Source organism: Schistocerca piceifrons, chromosome 7 (genome assembly GCF_021461385.2).
Source record: "Schistocerca piceifrons isolate TAMUIC-IGC-003096 chromosome 7, iqSchPice1.1, whole genome shotgun sequence".
Lineage (NCBI taxonomy): Eukaryota > Metazoa > Arthropoda > Insecta > Orthoptera > Acrididae > Schistocerca > Schistocerca piceifrons.
In genome coordinates this window covers 444,322,590-444,341,831 of record NC_060144.1, presented here as the reverse complement: position 1 = coordinate 444,341,831, position 19,242 = coordinate 444,322,590, and positions in this window count along the sequence as shown.

The window sequence follows — 19,242 nt, the reverse complement described above, 5'->3', positions numbered from 1 at the left end:
GGAGATATATGGTGCCAATGTGACAGCACTATCCCATCTAACACATCACACGAACCTCTTAGTTTTTAACCCTATTTTTCCATGTGTCGAAACGTTGCTCTTTGAAGAACCCAAGGCCGACATCACTGGGAGCCACATTTCGCACCGTTACAGAAGAATGTTAAAAGGTACATTTTGGTCGGGTTTCTAACTTTTGCGTTGCATTGGAAGACAAGTCCGTGGTTTCGAAAAAGTTATCGTTTAATAATGTAGCGTAGAGTATTAACAACCTAGTAAAACATCTTCCACAGCAAGCGTTTATGGAATACTCAAAGAAAACAGTCTTGGTTGTAGTTTATTCTCTTATTAAAAACGCGTTTCGCCTTCGTGGGGCATAGTCAACTTATCTGTAGGGATAACAAGATAAGCAGTCTGAGGTGTGGGCTTGATCTGTTAGTCTGTTATTCTGTGCAACGGATTAATCTGAGTTGTACCCTTTACCCTGTGGCTCCTGCAAGGTGCAATTTCCACCCCCACACTACTACAGAAGTCAGACAGGCGCTCCTAACGTTCTAAAGAGAAATGCCTGAAAAACTTTCAGCAATAAATATCTTCTGGAGCCGTCCACTGTAAGGAAATGACACAAAAATTCACAAAATTTCTTATGTAACTAGTGGGATACTTGGGTACTTGAGTAGTGCTGGATTGTGTAAGAAAAACATGAAACTAACGAAAGTTATTATTTATTTTGCAAAAATTCTGAGAAATCACAATGGCACTTTTAGTTATGAATTGAACAAGTTATATCCTAGTTCTTTTTGGAATGTGAAGTACGTCTGAAGGATAGGATTCGCTAATGAAATTTCTATACAAAGTTTATGATGGTTGCTGACTTGGCAGAATGGCTGAGAGGCATGCCTACTCAACTTGAATAATTATCCTTTAGAATGTTGCTAGGTACGGTCGAGGCTGTTGCATGTGAACTGCAGTGAGGTGTACTGTTGTGGAGGAAGTATGGGGCTCACAAGAGCTGTAGCACACAATACCATAAGCTGCGATGACTGCTGTCTGCACCGCTCGCTGCTGACAAATAAGAGAACTCTCGTTCTATCTGGATTGACCTTCGCCAATCAAACTCTCCCTATGCCTTGATGAAGTCAAGGATTCCAATTCACCCCTAGTCTAACTACTGGCGTGGTACACCGGTCAGATAACCAGTCCACCAACATGCCACTCAAAATTCGTTCGCAGGCGTTTAACTATAACTCTGTCCATTCACACCGCACAAAAAGTGTGGCAGCCAACACAGTGAACAATGCTTTATCGCAAGGACTCAATATAGAGTAGCACTTCGATTCGCTCTCAACAGAGGTGCTCTCCCAGTGAAGTACTGAGGAGAGACTTGTTCCTCGCTCCAAGAGCAACAGGGGAACGGTGCCTCTCCACGCCAGGGGTATATCTTTCGGTCTCTTCCATTATTCCTTGAGCTCAAGGAGTCAGAAATATCGTTTGCCAATCAGCATTGCTCTTCTAAAATGGTAGAATGACGTTTCGTTTAAGGTGACCAACCTGGAAACCTGTAGCATTGGCATTTGGCGTTTGCTGTCTCCCTGTGAAATTCTCTGAAACTGCATGGTATGTGTAAAGAATGGGTAGGTTGGCTGCTCCCACACAATGTAGCGAAATTTGCTTTTAAGCTGAACACGGTGTGGTTCCCCCTTTTCACTCGGGCCCACACTGTCCGCTAAATGGGTGGTCACCGGCCGACATAGGCTGGGTCGTCCTCTGAAGGGACCGGCATCCCGTTGTGCGGTTTCTCTCCCGAACTTAAAGCTTCTGTGACCATCGTGTCTGGAATGTATGTGTGTATGCCAGCCTCGAGTATTTTAACCATGGTGCGCTTACTTGTTAATTGCATATCGTTTACATGAATTCATACGACATTGACTTTATCTTATTGAGTTTGAGTTCGAATGAAGCGTCTTGATGTGTGGAATATGTTTGTGAGGGCGGAATATGTAAGAAATGAAGGTCAGGAGACCATGACGTCTTACAGCAGAAATTAAGGTGCCGGACTACAATTCATGATTAGAAATGTGAATAAGGACTTCTTACTGTCTTTCAGATTTTCCTTCTGCAACATTTTAAAAACCATGAAACTGCTCTGTGGTCTGTCGCTTGGTATCATCTGTTTGATTTACAGACAGAGACACTTACTGTGGTCTTCAGTTTTCTTCCTTCTTACTAATTCATTTTGCATCTCGTTCGGAGCTAAGATGTCAGAATGCATTTCCGTGCATACGAATTTATTTTTTGTGTCAGAGTCCCTTATGCCTGAAAAATATCTTATGGGGAGAAAATAAATTCAGTATTATTTAAATTCTTTCCTAAGAGACCAAACTCTCTATCATTGGGCAGTTGTAAGTGACTTTAAATCAAAGTTTCCAGCATTTGAATCAGTATCTCGTATAATTTTCACTAGTGCTAAAGCAATGCTTACTTTGCTGTTCTGGTCACCACATTTAGCACTGTAGTCAGCTACTTTTTGGGTTGTAACTTATTCACGAATATACTTTAACAAATAGGTACCCATTTCTTGTGAAGCTGCTGTTTCGTCCCTAAAGTACAGGGCTATTACAAATGATTGAAGCGATTTCATAAATTCACTGTAGCTCCATTCATTGACATATGGTCACGACACACTACAGATACGTAGAAAAACCCATAAAGTTTTGTTCGGCTGAAGCCGCACTTCAGGTTTCTGCCGCCAGAGCGCTCGAGAGCGCAGTGAGACAAAATGGCGACAGGAGCCGAGAAAGCGTATGACGTGCTTGAAATAACAGTGCAATGACACTTCAGGACGAAGTTCAACAAAGATCCACCAACTGCTAACTCCATTCGGCGATGGTATGCGCAGTTTAAAGCTTCTGGATGCCTCTGTAAGGGGAAATCAACGGGTCGGCCTGCAGTGAGCGAAGAAACGGTTGAAAGCGTGCGGGCAAGTCTCACGCGTAGCCCGCGGAAGTCGACGAATAAAGCATGCAGGGAGCTAAACGTACCACAGCCGACGGTTTGGAAAATCTTACGGAAAAGGCTAAAGCAGAAGCCTTACCGTTTACAATTGCTACAAGCCCTGACACCCGATGACAAAGTCAAACGCTTTGAATTTTCGGCGCGGTTGCAACAGCTCATGGAAGAGGATGCGTTCAGTGCGAAACTTGTTTTCAGTGATGAAGCAACATTTTTTCTTAATGGTGAAGTGAACAGACACAATGTGCGAATCTGGGCGGTAGAGAATCCTCACGCATTCGTGCAGCAAATTCGCAATTCACCAAAAGTTAACGTGTTTTGTGCAATCTCACGGTTTAAAGTTTACGTCCCCTTTTTCTTCTGCGAAAAAAACGTTACAGGGCACGTGTATCTGGACATGCTGGACAATTGGCTCATGCCACAACTGGAGACCGACAGCGCCGACTTCGTCTTTCAACAGGATGGTGCTCCACTGCACTTGCATCATGATGTTCGGCATTTCCTAAACAGGAGATTGGAAAACTGATGGATCGGTTGTGGTGGAGATCATGATCAGCAATTCATGTCATGGCCTCCACGCTCTCCCGACTTAACCCCATGTGATTTCTTTCTGTGGGGTTATGTGAAAGATTGTGTTTAAACCTCCTCTACCAAGAAACGTGCCAGAACTGCGAGCTCGCATCAACGATGCTTTCGAACTCATTGATGGGGACATGCTGCGCCGAGTGTGGGAGGAACTTGATTATCAGCTTGATGTCTGCCGAATCACTAAAGGGGCACATATCGAACATTTGCGAATGCCTAAAAAAACTTTTTGAGTTTTTGTATGTGTGTGCAAAGCATTGTGAAAATATCTCAAATAATAAAGTTATTGCAGAGCTGTGAAATCGCTTCAATCATTTGTAATAACCCTGTACATGTAGATACTATTGCCTGCTAAACTGTGGCGACCAGAGTTATAGACCTACATGTTTCTCCTATAAAAAGTAACGGATGCTGGAAATGCTAGTGCCTTTCTTTAGTCGAAGGAAACACTAAAGCCATGGAATCTGTTTCTATGCTGCGTGTCGTGTCGTTGGTCACTGCCATGCTTGAAGGTCCCGCTTTGCAGAGATGAAAATCTCTTTCATCTTTGAATTGTGTTTTTTCTTTTTCACTTGTCACAAAATCCGCATGTGTCTTCGCAGTGTGATGGAAACGAGAGGTTAAAGTAACTTTTAGAAATTCCTCTACGTTTTCCTTATTTTAAGACACACATTTTTCTTTATGTACATCGTACATTTTGAGCACGCTAAGCTCAGGTTTTAATAACCTTTTGCCTGAAAATTACAAAATTATATTCTGGTACCAGACGTAGTTCAGAGGTATACCGTCATAAACACCGGGATGCGTGAAGAACTGCCACATCTTGCACAACGTTTAAATTTTTCTACTTCTTAGCGACTAACTCTGTTCGCAACACACACTTCAGACAGTATCCGCATAGGCCGCTAAGTGTACATACAAAAATACTCATTGCCCGACTCAGAGGTCAAAACGTGTGACGTCATAAACACTGATGTGTGTGATGAAATAATGCATCTTGGTTGGAGTTACAATACATTTTTTCTTTATTACTAAGACACTTCTATAGTTGAGTCAACTTAAGGAAATCCTTGCACCTGGCAACTGCAAAACGTAAACTGCAATAGACCAAAACAATATACGTCTGTGGCTCTATGAAGAGCGTTGCCGCAAAGACGTTTACAAAATCACGTGTGTACTGTATGCGTATTTCTTTGTACTACTGTTTCATAATTTCAAAGTTATTTTCAGGAATAATGATTTTTTTCGATATGACAATGACTCTACAAATAAGTTGAGGATTTTTATTGCTTCTAAAAGAAAATAGAAAATTGAAAAAATGAGTACCCGGCAATTTGGGTTTGCAAGTATTTTCTTGTATATGTATATGCGATTGTCTGTCACACGTTTTAACCAACCTAATACGCTGTTACATGGTAGGACTGAACTAGACAAGACGGAAGAGCAATCACAGTTGACAACACTAACTTCAATAGAACTTTAACACAAATTCCTTGGCACCGCCACCTTTCAAATGTTTAAAATATAAAAAATAAAATGGACAAGAATTTTACAAAACTCTTAATTTTGTGGCGGTGTTCGTAGCGACAAACACTTGGCTGTAGAAATGGCTTACGAAGTCACCGCCACACTTTTAATAGCGGGCCGACCGGTCCGCTGGAACAGTAAACAGAAAGATGAAACCCCAAACACTCTGATTAAATAAAAGTCGGTACTTATCTTTATTAATGAAGATACAGAAACACAGTAGTGAACTCGGTGTCTACAGAAATCTGTCTAGTTCGAGTCGGAGCGGCTAGGTCAGCGTCGGCTGACGACAAACAACAACTCTGCTGCGATGAACACACAACTGACTAGCAAGTACACAATTCGGTGGCGAGTATACAACTGAGCGGCGAATACAGAACTGTTCTAGCGCTCGCGACTCCAGCGCTTCAGAAGCCAGAAGCCAGCGGTGGCGCGCGCAGACTTGCGGCGATTTGCTGTCTCGCTGGCGCTGCTTATGCGGACGGCGTCCGGACTTTGATGCTGCCAACCTTTTGGCAGCGGGCTCGGGTGGCAATACTGGCTAGAACATAACACTCCTCCCCCCCAAATCGCCGCACCGTCGTTGAATAATGACGTGGCGAGCGTCGACGGTGGGGGAAGGGTCTGGCCGCAGGCGTAGCAGAAGAGACCGGGGCGGAGACTGTTGTCGGTGGCAGTCCCCGGTCCGCACCCCAGCATTGGCTGCGCGGGGCCTCGGGAAACACCGACTGAAAACCGAGGTCAGGGTGCACGCCTGTGACCACGGGCGCAGCTTCTGGTACTGGACGCGACGGGGCGTCGGGACCCACGAAGAGAGGCAGCGTCTCCTGACGCTGCGTCGACGGCTGCTGAGTGGGCGCCGGACAAGGCGCTGCGGTGTCAGACTCCTTGGGGGTGCCCAAGGAAAGCGGCTGCAGGACAGGCTGCACAGCCACCGCTTGGGAAGGCGGCCCGGCTGAGTGGTCGACGTCCATCAGCTCCGAAGGCGGTGGCGACGGAAGAGGGACCGCAGGCGCCGGAGCGACCACCTGGGGCGCTCCCGGATGAAGCTGCGCGGGAGGCATCAACGGGACGGGCTGTCGGCGTGGTAGCGGCGACGGCTGCTGCTGCTGCTGCCCTGGGGGCGGCAGCGAAGTCGGAAGGCGCGGCTGGAACCCGCCGCGGACCAAATCTGTGGACAAAGAACGAGCGGCAGAATCCGGGCGGCCAGCGCGGCGTAACTGGTTCTGATGCCTCCTGTGCACCCCAGTAGCACCTTGAACAGTATAAAAACTGCGACCCTGGACACTTATCACGGTACCACGTTCCCAACGACGGCGACCGTGATAAACTCTGAAAAAAACGGCGTCGTTGCGCTGAAAACGCGTGCGATGCTCAGAAGCGGCGGGTCGATCCGGGGGGGTGCAACAACCGTAGTAGGGTGCGATGACGACGGCCGTGGAGAAGCTCCGCAGGCGAAGGGCCGTCGCGTGGCGTGGTCCGGTACGACGACAGGAACGTGATGAGGGCCTGCTGACGAGAGTGCGTAGCACGAAGGCGGTCCATATGATCCTTGAATGTGCGTACAAAACGTTCCGCTGCACCATTCGATTGAGGGTGGAACGGCGGAGTAAGAACATGGCGAATGCCATTGGCAGAACAAAAACTTTCAAATTCAGCAGAGGTAAATTGTGGACCATTGTCAGACACTAAAACTTCTGGAAGACCCTCAATACAAAAAATTGAAGTCAACACCTGTATAGTTTGTGCAGACGTTGTAGACTGCATGGGCACAACAAACGGAAAATTACTAAATGCATCGATCACGATGAGCCAACGAGAATTCCAATATGGACCAGCGAAATCAATATGTACTCGCTGCCAGGGACCGGCAGGGCGTGCCCACTCAAAATAGCGTTGAGGCGGAGCAGCTTGGTGTTCGGCACACGTCGAACAATCTGTAGACATCTGCGTAATCTGCTTATCAATGCCGATCCACGTACAATGACGGCGGGCAAGCTGCTTGGTGCGGACCACACCCCAATGACCCTGATGCAACAAGTCGAGGACCTTGGATTGGAGCACTTGGGGAACCACTACACGAAGCTGGTCATTCTCGGTGCGTAACAGCAAAACTCCGTGCGAAACAGACAACAGATGACGTTGCGGATAATAGCGACGAACCACAGGATCCGATATGTCCTTTGCCTTGGACGGCCAACCACGTTGAACAAAACGTAATAGTAAACTCAGATGAGGATCCGTAGCTGTCTCACGTGCCACCTGACGATAATGAATCGGAAAATCCCGGAGGGATTGATGCTCATCGGCGTCAATCTGATGGCAAGAGGCGTCAGAGGAATCGAAGACATCATCCGCAGCAATCGGCAATCTAGAAAGCGCGTCAACGTTTGCATGCTGAGCTGTAGGGCGATACAGTATCTCATACTGGTATTGTGATAACAAAAGAGCCCAACGTTGTAGTCTGAGCTGTCCGCTGAGGAACTGGTTTAGACGGATGAAACAGTGACGTCAGGGGCTTGTGATCTGTTACTAAATAGAATGGTCTACCATAGAGGTAGTGATGGAATTTTGTCACACCGAACACAATAGCCAACGCTTCCTTGTCCAATTGGCTATAATTACACTGAGCTTTGTTTAGCAATTTAGATGCGAACGCAATAGAACGTTCGGTGTTACCGACTCGGTGAGACAACACAGCACCGAGGCCGAAAGAAGAGGCATCACCAGCTAACATCAGAGGCTTGTTAGGGTCGTAATGGACCAGACAACGATCATTCAATAAAGCCTCTTTAAGCTGCTGAAAGGCTGATTGGCAATCAGCTGACCACACAAACGGAACATTCTTACGGCGGAGACGATGCAACGGTGCAGCAATCTGTGATGCATTAGGTATAAACCTAATATAATATGTCAATTTGCCAAAAACTCCTTGCAATTCATGCAGATTGCGAGGGGCGGGCAAATCACGAATAGCTGCTAAATGTGACTGGGAGGGATGAACGCCTTGAGCATTAATAACATGTCCCAGATACTCCAGCTCCGTAAGGAAAAATGAACATGCCTGCCTGAGACAACACTTTAAACAAACACTCCAAATTACGGAAATGTTCAGCAGGCGTCCGACCGGACACAACAATATCGTCTAAATAGTTGCAACACGATGGCACATTAGCCAGAAGTTGTGACAAAAAACGCTGAAAAACAGCTGGAGCTGACGCACAACCAAAAGGCAAACGCAGAAAACGGAACAACCCCAACGACGTGTTTATGACAAAATACTGTTGTGATTGCTCGTCGAGGGGCAATTGCAAATATGCTTCACGGAGATCAATTTTGGAAAAGAAACGAGCTTCCCCTAACTTATCCATCAGCTCGTCCGGTCTAGGCAAAGGAAAAGAATCAATGACAGTCTGAGGATTAACTGTCGACTTAAAATCAGCACACAAACGTAACTTGCCAGACGGTTTCTTTATAATAACTAAGGGAGAAGCCCACTGGCTCGCTGAAACGGGTTGAATAACACCGTTGTTTTGCCAGCGACGAAGTTCATCTTCTACAGGTGCCCGGAGGGCGTGAGGCACTGGACGAGCACGACAAAATCGAGGCTGAGCATTATCTTTTAACGTAATAAGAGCGGCAAAGTTCGCAGCACAACCTAGTTCGTCTTTAAGTATGTCACTGTATCGTTTACACAAATCGGTTATGCTGTGTTGAGGAACAACAACAGAATTAATTTGCAACACATTGTCTTGGATAGACAGGCCAAACAAGTCAAAACAGTCTAATCCGAAAATGTTTACACTGTCTGTAGCGCGGAGCACTGTGAATGAAACTGTTTTTGTATTGCCACGGAATGTGGCTGACACGCTACATACACCTGACACAGGAATTTGTTCTCCACTATAAGTAGCCAAAGAATGTTTTGCCGCTGAAAGTTTAGGGCGGCCGATAGCCGCATACGTAGCACTATTTATGAGAGTCACAGACGCACCAGTGTCTAATTGAAAATTGAAGGTCTTATCCTGGATGCGTAGCTTCACAAATAGTTTATTACACTGTCTCTGGATCGGTGCAGTGGAGGCGGAAGACACAAAATCAGCGCGTTTAGCGCGTGTTCGCTGCTTACGACAACTCGTGTGTTGGGCGGGTGGAACAACAACTCCCGCTTCACTTACAGTCTGTACATTACTTTGTACAGCGTTTGAATTACGCTTGGGTCGCATAGCAGAGGGCTGGGTGGGTGGCTTATTGCGAACAAGTTTATTACCCACACGAACCGTGGAAGAGTCTTTCAACGCGACCTTCTGGGCGGGCTGGCTTTGAAGAACATGAATATCCATGGGCTGGGCAGCACTAGAATTGATCTTGCGTTTACGCAAACAAACAGTCTGGATGTGTCCTTTCCTTTGACAAAAGTGACAAACCGCGTTTCTTAACGGGCAACGTTCACGAGGATGAGCAAGAACACACGTAGGGCAAGACTTAACTCTATCATTTTGCACACGCGGCTGACGAATGTGTTTAACATGACGCGGCCGGCTAGTGTTTACAGTCTGACTCTGCCGGTGGGGCCGCGGGCGTGACCTAACTTGCTTAGCACAGGCAATTTGAGAAATACATGGCTGATCTAACTCACACTCAGCATAGTCAAAAGTATCTTGGGCTTCAATGATGTTCATCACAGTCTCTAATGACGGGTCAGGCAACTTTAAGATAGCAGCACGAATACGAGAATCTGCAATGTTTTGCGTAATAGCGTCTCGTAACATGACATCACTGTAGGAAGCTCCACACACACAATTAAATCGGCACTGACGGGTGAAGCCCCGTAAATCTGTTAACCGCTGTTTATTAGATTGATGTGGCAGTTTCTTTAATCTGAAGAACTTGAATCTGGCTGCTGCCACATGAACTCGCGACTCGAAATACTCAGCAAGCTTGTTAACAACAACGTCATAGTCTAAAGCTTCTGGCTGGGATTCCGGGAACAACTTACAAAGTAGTCGATAGATGTCCACGCCTGCAGTGGAAATTAAATAAAGCTGCCGCTCAGTACCTGTGATTTTGTAGACTGTCATGTGCGCCTGCAACTGCGCGGAATATTCTCGCCATTCTTCTCTGGATGCATCAAAAGCACGGAAAGGTGGTGCTGCCTGTGCTTGTTCCTTTTGTGTTGGAGGATTAGCCGCTTGTTTGGCGATTGCTTCCACCAGACTTTGTATTTGCTGACTCTGTAACAAGATCAACTGTTGTAATTCGGCAGACATAGTGAACACAAATTAAACCAGCCCCCAAAATTTTATCGCTATAATTAGTGTAACAAGAAACAAGTTGAACCAGCCCTGCACACGAGTTCGGAAGTCCTCGTCGCCAGTTTTGTGGCGGTGTTCGTAGCGACAAACACTTGGCTGTAGAAATGGCTTACGATGTCACCGCCACACTTTTAATAGCGGGCCGACCGGTCCGCTGGAACAGTAAACAGAAAGATGAAACCCCAAACACTCTGATTAAATAAAAGTCGGTACTTATCTTTATTAATGAAGATACAGAAACACAGTAGTGAACTCGGTGTCTACAGAAATCTGTCTAGTTCGAGTCGGAGCGGCTAGGTCAGCGTCGGCTGACGACAAACAACAACTCTGCTGCGATGAACACACAACTGACTAGCAAGTACACAATTCGGTGGCGAGTATACAACTGAGCGGCGAATACAAAACTGTTCTAGCGCTCGCGACTCCAGCGCTTAAGAAGCCAGAAGCCAGCGGTGGCGCGCGCAGACTTGCGGCGATTTGCTGTCTCGCTGGCGCTGCTTATGCGGACGGCGTCCGGACTTTGATGCTGCCAACCTTTTGGCAGCGGGCTCGGGTGGCATTACTGGCTAGGACATAACACTTAACAAGAATATTTTCTCAAACATCCAAGGCCTGCCTTTTAGTTATAAAACTTTGTCAATGACAGGAAGTTCAATCTTTTTTATGCATTTTAAAATTCTTTGAAATGACTTTGGATGTAAAATTTAAACAATGCCATTGAAATTCGCTACAGATGGGTGGTAAATACACAAATAATGCATTAGCCCGTTGGTGACTTAAGTTTAGAATAAAGCAGTGTTATATGAATACAATTCAGACCTCGTTTCAGGAAATGACAAACGAGCGGATGGGGTATGCAACCCACCACAGCGGACTAGAAACTGATCTTAAAAAGTAATAAAAATACACAGTTTTTACAAAAAAGAAAGTACGCAGTCTGGTACACAACAGATTGCTATACGAACATAAATTGGTGAATACATACGCTCAGTGAATGCATATGGTAACAGGCAAACTATCAGTGCACGCAACTCAGAATTACAACTGGGTATACAATCCCTATTAACTGGGTAACACCAGCGTTGCGGCAGTAGGCCTCAAGACAAGGCTTCCGTCCCCAAAAATTATCTGCCAAGTAACTTTCCGTAACACGTGCATTGTAGATAATGCCTCTTGTGAAAATAAACTTCGCTATTGTTACTAGCACACCAGAAAAACTTTCAATGCCCAGATATGTTTTAAAAATTTTTGCCTGTAATAACTGCAGTGAAAACGGCAGCTCTTTAATCACTGTATTTGCTGTTTCTTAAATAGCAGGCAAGACAAACTTTCCCCAAAGTTGTTTAACAATTAGTTGCCCACAATAATTGCAATGAAAGGGAAAGCTCTTATTAAAGTAAGCTGCACTTCTTTCGCAATGAACCCCGACAGACAACAAATATAGCAATAAGGTTGAGGGGAACAGGTCGGAGTAACACGACGTTAACCCGGCAAGCACATAGTTCACAGCAACAAGCTCTGCAAATTATTTGATGAATGAATAGCGAAGGGGTACTCAAGGTACACCGCCTGTGTCATCATATATATATATATATATATATATATATAGAGAGAGAGAGAGAGAGAGAGAGAGAGAGAGAGAGAGAGATACTGGTATTGGCATGCTCTTATACAGACATATGTAGATATGTAAACAGAATACGGCGCTGCAGTAGGCAATGCCTGTATAAGAAAACATGTGTCTACCACAGTTGTTAGATCGTTTACAGCTGCTACAATAGCAGGTTATCAAGATTTGAGTGAATCTGAACATGATGTTATTGTCGGCGCACGAGAGATGGGGCACAGAATTTCCGAGGTAGCGAAGAAGAGGGGATTTTCCCGTGCGACCATTTCACGAGTGTACCGTGAATATCAGGAATCCGGTAAAGCATCAAATCTGCGACATCGTTGCGGCCGGAAAAAGATCCTGCAAGAATGGGACCAATGACAACTGAAGAGAATCGTTCAATGGGACTGAAGTACAATCCTTCCTCTAACTGCTGCAGATTTCAATGCTGGACCATCAAGTATCAGCGTGCGAACCATTCAACGAAACATCATCGATAAGGGCTTCCAGAGCGGAAAGCCCACACGTGTTCCCTTGAGGACTGCACGACACGACACGAAGCTTTCCGCCTCACCTGGGCCCGTCAACATCGACAATGGACTGTTGATGATTGGAAAAAAGTTTCCTGGTCAGACGAGTCTCGTTTCAAATTGCATCGAGAGATTGGACGCGTACGGCTATGGAGATAACCCACTCAATCCATGGAACCTGCATATCACCACGGGACTATTCAAGCTGTTGAAGGCCCTGTTGTGGTGTGAGGTGTGTGCAGTTTGAGTGATGTGGGTTCATGATGCGTCTAGATACAGATGACACGCCTGCATGCATTTATGTCCATTGTGCATCCCGGCGGACTTGGGCTATTCCAGCGACACTCCATACGTCCACAATTGCTACAGAGTGGCTCCAGGAAAACTCTTCTGAGTTTAAACCCTTGCTCTGGCTACTGAACTCCTCAGACATGTACATTATTGAGCGTATCTGGGATCCCTTGCAACATGCTGTTCACGAGAGATCTCCACCCACTGGTACTCTTACACATTTATGGACAGCCCTGTAGGATTCACAATGTCAGTTCCCTCCAGCACTACTGTAGACATTAATCGAGTTTATGCCACGTCGCGTGTCGGCACTTCTGCGTGCTCGAGGGAGCCCTACACGATGTGAGGCAGGTGTATCAGTTTCTTTGGCGCTTCATATAGTGTTCAAAAATGGCGTAGAATATTCAGAGTATTGGTAGTACTCATGGAAACAAGAAAAATAACTTCAATGAACATGGGTCCGCAAACGGATACTTACCGAGATAAAAACGTGTTTATTCAAAGGACTGCGCCACGCTTGGTGGCAGATATTAGTACAGTCGTGCATTGGCGCTTCGTCAAATATGCCGGCAGTTTATTATAATGTCTTACTCACAGTACTCTACGTACCATTAGTTGTGTGGTCGTCTGATTGTGTGCCTTATTTTACAATACCGTCAACTCTGGGTACGTATCATGATATTTGACCTTCTTCCACTTATGTTTTTGCAATTATTGGCAGTTTGTACGTACAAATGGTGTAGTACGTTTACATTTTCTCTCTTCCACCACTTGTTAGCGATGGAAGTCTACTACTCGCCAAGTGAAAGGGAGGATACTGTATTAAGCTATGATTTAGCAAATGGTTACAGCTCAAAATGGTTCAAATGGCTCTGAGCACTATGCGACTTAACTTCTGAGGTCATCAGCCGCCTAGAACTTAGAGCTAATTAAACCTAACTAACCTAAGGACATCACACACATCCATGACCGAGGCAGGATTCGAACCTGCGCCCGTAGCGGTCGCTCGGTTCCAGACTGTAGCGCCTAGAACCGCACGGCCACTCCGGACGGCTAATGGTTATAGCATGCAAGCACATGCCCTCTATGCTGAAAAATACCCACAACGCCCTCTGATAAGCTGTTCGGCAGACTCTTACAGCATCTGAGGGACGCTGTTATCCTTGCACCTCGGAAGACTTAACAATGGAAATCCTCACACAGTCCGCACGCCTGGCGTGGAGGAGCGTGTATTACGGTATGTAGAAGAAACCTCTGTGACCACTGTGCCAAGATTAGCAGGAGCAGAAGGCGTATCTCACTCTCGTATCTGGGGGGGGGGGGGGGGGTACGTCATGAATAATTGCTGTACCCATATCATCCATAGCGCGTTCAGGCCTAAGGCCACAGGAACATCGTCATAGACGGCGATTCCGTTAGTGGCTATTGTCGAAGTGTGGTGCAGATTCACTGTTCACATCCAAGATTTTATTTATCGATGAGGCAGGGTTCACAAAAGATGGTGTAGTGAATTTCTATAACGAGCATATATGTGCAGATGTAAATCCGCAACCCATTAAGGAAAGATCTTCGTACATCCATATTTAAATTGGATGATGGTGGGACATCAGCTGGTATAATTTTTGTTAAAAATGAAACTCTTCCAGCTGTACTTCAGATTTCATAATTATTTGGCTACTAGTTTCGACGTTGCGTCAACGCTATCTTCAGGCCCGTAAACTTCGATGATAACAATTGTGTGTTCTAGTACTCAGCCACAGACAACTGGTATCATAAAAGCGTACGGGCCTTAAGATGGCGTCGTCGCAACGTCGAAACTAGTAGGCAAACAAAGATTTCATATTTCAATACAGCTGGAGGAATTACATTTTTAATAAAAAAAAATTGAGGAAAGAGGACAACAATACTAATTCTCAATCATCATATGGACAGGGGTATTTGGCGATTGATTAATAGGGCCATAGGTGCTACCACAAAGGCTTACTGGGACGCACTGTCTGGACTTTCTCATTAATGTGATGCCTAACTTGCTGGAGACCGTGCCACTGCAGCAGCGAATACAAATATCGTTCATGCGCACCAGCACACTTTCGTCATAATGTCCACCAACATCTGACGCTGACATTTCAGCAACAGTGGACTGGTCAAGGGGACGGTGGGCACACCTTGGCCTCCTCGTTCCCCAGACTTCAATGCCTCAGAATTTTAGTTATGGGAGGCACTAGAAGGCATTGATCTACACCATGTCAGTCAACGTTGTGTGTAACTGCAGGGTCACGTCTTCAGTGCCTACCAGCAGGTACAACAACAAACAATTGTACTTCAAAGGGTGCGTCATTTCTTATGCTGGAGGACAGAGAAATGCATCGTCATGAATAGACACCAATTTGAGCACCTCCGCCAAACACGTGCTTATCGCAGAAAGTACACATTTCCGGACCCATGTTTACTGGACTTACTTTTTTTTCTATCAGCTACTTCCTCACCTCTGAGTAGTATTCGACATTTGTTTTCAACACTTTGCATGTACACTCAAGAGCCAAAGAAAGGGGTATAATTGCCTAACACAGTGTAGGGCTCACGCGAGCCCACAGAAGTGCCGCAACACGACATGGCATGGCCTCGACTAATGTCTGAATTAGTACTGGAGGGAACTAACATAATGAATCCTGCAGGACTGTCCATAAATCCGTAAGAGTACGACGGGGTAGAGATCTCTTCTGAACAGCACGTTGCAAGGCATCCCAGATATGCTCAATAGTGTTCATATTTGGGGAGTCTGGCGACCAGCGGAATTGTTTAAGCTCAGAAAATTGTTCCTGGAGCCACTCTGTAGCAATTGTGGACGTGTGGAGTTTCGCATTGTCCTACTGCAAACTCCGAAGTCCGTCAGAATGCACAGTGGACACATGCAGGTGATCAGATTGGATGCTTACGTACGTGTCACCCGTCAGAGTCGTATCTAGACGTATCAGATGTCCCATATCACTCCAACTGCACATGCCCCATGCCATTATAGAGTCTCCACCAGCTGGGACAGTCCCCTGTTCACACGCAGGGTTTTAGATTCACGAGTACACGTCCATCCGCTCGATACAATATGAAACGAGACGTCCAGCCAGGAAACATGTTTCCAGGCATCAACAGCCCAATGACGGCGTTGACGGGCGCGATTGAGGCATAAAGCTACGTGTCGTGCAGTCATCAAGCGTACACGAGAGGGCATTCGGCTCCGAAAGCCTGTACCGATGATATCTCATTGAATGGTTCGTACGCTGACACTTGATGGCCCAGCATTGCAATCTGTAGCAGTTAGCGGAAGGGTTGCACTTCAGTCACGTTAACGATTCTCTTCAGTCATCGTTGGGCCCGTTCTGGCAGGATCTATTTTCGGCTACAGCGATGTCAGATATTTGACGTTTTACTGAATTCCTGATATTCACGGACACTCATGAAATGGTCGTACCGGAAAACCCCTACTTCCTCGCTGCCTCGGAGATGCTGTGTCCTATAGCTCCCGCACCGACTGTAACACCACATTCAAACTCACTTTAATGTTCATAACCTGCCACTGTAGCAGCAGTAACAGATCTAGCAACTGCGCTACACACTTGTTTTCTTATATAGCCGTTGCCGACCGCAGCGCTGTATTCTGTTTGTTTACATATATCTGTATTTGAATACGCATGCCTATACCAGTTTCTTTGGCACTTCAGTGTATATCATTCGGTAGTAATTTTCAACACCACATAGAGCTTCCTGACATGACACGTGTCTGTATGTAAAGTAATGATGAAGTACTCCTGTAGCCAGCTATACTCCCACATCTACCCCTCGTAGATCGTGTATACGTCCAGCTCTGACATGAACTCCATGCCAACGCCAGTATTCAGGGTATCGAGGACCAGTTGCAACAGTTGATGACAAGCCGACCTCAGTGAAGGATATAGCTGACCTATGGCAACCCTCCGAAAACAACCGGTGGATGCATCCATGCCAGTGGGTGTGGAACGTATTACTGATTAGTGGGATCACACTGTAACTTTTCTGGGAATTTGACTCGATAACTGTAGTAACTGAAATAAAATCACGTACCTTCTCTGTCCTGCCACAATTACTACTAGTGGCTGTAGCTATGAAATGACAATTATTGCCAATAAGTTTCTTTTCCTGTAATGGGAGGCTAGCGCACTGCACCAAAGTAAATTAACTGCAGTTGTACGCTACCTCTGATTGAACTGTGTTCTTTGTAAAAATTCTCTAGACGGCTTCACCTTTCCGTCTACTTCCACAGTATATGTTCCATTACTTTTTTTTTTCTCTTGCTTTTTCTACCATAGATGCTCTCCCCCACCACAATTACATTTTTGTCTGCATTTTTCTTGTTCATAATTTGACGTATTGCTGCATTATCACATTTGATTTTATATTCTTAGTTCATTTGTCTACATATCCTGTATTCATCTGCCACTGCACATCACTCATTCTCTCTGCGTCTAACTTCAACCTATTTATTTATTTCCACTAGTTCTCAAACCTACCTGCGCAATTAAGGGATTTAGCACCTGATGCTCTGTGTGGCAGTCAAATGGCTCTAGTAGTAAAATGTCACTTTTTCATGTTTCTGATAGTGTGTTTAAGTCTTGGTGAGGCGGAAGCTTAAGATTTTTGCTATAAACCATTTCTAGTGGTTTCAGCTATCTCCTGGACTGTGTCTTGTAATGTTGACTTTCGTGGCATCAGAAAATCGTGCACTCCTTTGAGAGCCCAGCACTCTTCTGGGAATTTCTCTCTGAACTCCGTGATGAAGTTATTATTGATAGTATTTAGAAAGTATACTTTCCACCTAACACTTCACACCAACGCCACTTAAGCCATAGACTATCATTTTATATCTAAATCATTGAATGAGATGGAGCTCGAAATTGACTTTCAATGGCTTTGCACTACATTGTTCAGTTTTTCTTGCGAAACAGACTGTGAGGAAATAACATAAACCTAGACGTCAACACATCTGTCTCTTCTTACCAACGCTAAGTGACAGGAAATATTGCTGATCACTCGGGCACCATTACTGGGAAGGACTAATAGGAAAGATAGAGAACATCCAGCGAAGAGCAGATAGTTTCATCAAGCCGTCGCTTAGTCGAGACGCGAGGGCGTTACAAATGTCAGTCACTATCAGAGAGGCGTTGTGCATCACGAAACGTTTGCTATTGAAATTCCCAGAGAGTACGTTCTGGGAAGAGACGGTCAACATACTACTTCCTCCCACAAATGTCTCGTGAAGTGACCACAACGATAAACTCGAGAAATTAGATTTGATAGAGAGTTTTTTGGCAAACGTCCTTCCCTTGTGCCGTTCACGAATGGAACGGGGAAGGTGGGATCATTTAGTAAATTAACAATAAGGCTAGGGATGGAAATTTTACTGTCTGAAAATAGTGAAGAAAAATCGCACCCATCTTAAGAAGAGCTAGTGAGGGAAAGTTCTCAAATACTAACAAGTATTTACGTGGGTTGGCCCACAATCTTAAGAGACCGTAAGAAGGAATTAAGATGGCAAAATAACACTGTGATGGAGTGTGAGAAACACTGAATTCATTAACAGCATCGATACATCATCGTTAGTTTACGTCTGCGGCTGCTTTGAACATGTCACATTTAAACAGCTCAATAACCACTCGAAAATCTGCCCCTCTCGATCGCAGTTCGCTCCATTCGTTAGCTAGAGATAATGAAGCGAAAGACAATGGGGTTTGTGCTACTGTAAGATTATCTGATGGAAATCCCCTGTATATTAAGTGTAAAGGACGTGATAAACATTCCTCAAGGCTAATTAATCATGTTGTCACATAATGAAATTAAATACCACTTTGGTGTAATTAATTAAACTTAATTAAAATGGAGGCCATGAGGTAGTCTGTTTACAAAGCGCTTTCAGGACTCTGCGAAAGAATCGCTGTTGGGAACAAAGGCTCATATTTCATTATTTCACGAGTCCATTGCTGCAAGGTGCGATGTGGTACACGTTACTTTATGTAAGATGCCTTTCCACTTATCACGGCTAGTTGTATTACCACTAATCATCTACGGTATCTATACAAGTGTTGATTTTAATATTTCGTAACTGATGTTGCTGTTGTAAGGCATTTCTGTGGCGACTTGTGTATTCCCGTGAGAAATTTTCATCACCAGTATATGTCCAAGAATAGAATTACAGGTGCTAATGTACAAATAAGTATCACCATACAAGGAAATAACCTCCCGCGTCCGATCCAAATCTCTATGAAGTGTCCAATGACATGACACCAGGAATTTACAGAAATATTCACAGGCGTCCTTGGAAACAAAGACACAAGGCAACACGGCTCAA